The sequence below is a fragment of the Arachis duranensis genome, chromosome 1 (genome assembly GCF_000817695.3).
Source record: "Arachis duranensis cultivar V14167 chromosome 1, aradu.V14167.gnm2.J7QH, whole genome shotgun sequence".
NCBI classification, from domain to species: Eukaryota; Viridiplantae; Streptophyta; class Magnoliopsida; order Fabales; family Fabaceae; genus Arachis; species Arachis duranensis.
The window spans coordinates 18,060,345-18,062,037 of NC_029772.3; positions in this window are offsets into that span (position 1 = coordinate 18,060,345).

Sequence of the window (1,693 nt, forward strand, 5' to 3'; positions counted from 1 at the left end):
TCCTCCAATGTGGCTTCTACTGGCCTACTCTCTATAAAGATGCCCGAGAGTTTGTGTGTAACTGTGACAGTTGCCAAAGAGTTGGTCATTTGCCTCACGGATATGCCATGCCTCAACAAGGGATATTAGAGATAGAATTGTTTGATGTATGGGGAATTGACTTCATGGGACCATTCCCACCATCATACTCAAACACTTACATTCTGGTGGCAGTGGACTATGTATCTAAGTGGGTAGAAGCAATTGCTACACCCACTAATGATACCAAGACCGTGCTGAAATTCCTCCAGAAACACATCTTCAGTAGATTTGGTGTTCCCAGAGTACTAATCAGTGACGGGGGCACTCATTTCTGCAATAGACAGCTATACTCTACTATGGTTAGATATGGAATTAGCCACAAAGTGGCAACTCCGTTTCATCCACAGACAAATGGGCAAGCTGAAGTCTCTAACAGAGAGCTAAAAAGAATCCTGGAATGGGCTGTGATAGCCCGAAGAAAGGATTGGGCAAAGAGCTTGGATGATGCTCTGTGGGCATACAGAACAGCATTCAAGACTCCAATAGGAACCTCACCATACCAACTTGTGTATGGCAAGGCCTGTCATCTGCCCGTGGAACTGGAACATAAAGCCTACTGGGCAACCAGATTCCTAAACATGGATGCTCAGTTAGCTAGTGAGAAAAGATTGCTCCAGCTAAATGAACTAGAGGAGTTCAGACTCAATGCCTTTGAAAATGCAAAACTTTATAAGGAAAAGGCAAAGAAGTGGCATGACAAGAAGTTGTCATCCAGAGTCTTTGAGCCGGGACAAAAAGTCCTGCTCTTCAACTCTAGGCTCAAATTGTTTCCAGGAAAACTCAAATCCCGGTGGAGGGGTCCGTATGAGATTACAGGAGTGTCACCATATGGATATGTTGAGCTTCAGGATACTGATTCTGACAAGAAGTTCATTGTTAATGGACAGAGGATCAAACATTATCTTGAAAGCAATTTTGAGCAAGAATGCTCAAAACTGAGACTTGAGTGATTCTAAGTAAAGGTCCAGCCAAAGACAGTAAAGAAGCGCTTGCTGGGAGGCAACCTAGTCATTAGCAGGTTATATGTTTTGTTTTTACAAAGGCAAGTATCAAAAATGAAGGAATTCACAGAGTTACAGAAGGATTCAGCTCAAAAAGTAGAGAAAAGGAGCTTACTGGCGAAAAAACGCCAGTAAGGGGCATTTTGGGCGTTAAACGCCAGAATGGGCACCATTCTGGGCATTTAACGCCAGGATGGCACAAGAGGGAAGATTTTGTTTTTAATGCAAATTTTTTTCAAGCTGGTGAAAAAATGCCAGTAAGGGGCATTTTGGGCGTTAAACGCCAGAATGGGCACCATTCTGGGCGTTTAACGCCAGGTGTGCAGCATCCTGGGCGTTTTAGAAAAACACCCAGTGATAAAGGAATTCTGGCGTTTAACGCCAGCCTGGGCACCTGGCTGGGCGTTAAACGCCCAAAAGGGGCAACAAATGGACGTTAAACGCCAGAATGGGTGCCATTCTGGGTGTTTAACGCCAGAAAGGTGGGGGGACCAAGATTTTGTTTTCAAATCAAATTTTCTCAAACCTTCCTTTTCTTACCCATACTTTTCTACATAAATGCATCTCAACCTTTCATCATTCACTTTCAAATTTTCAAAAATCTAAAATCA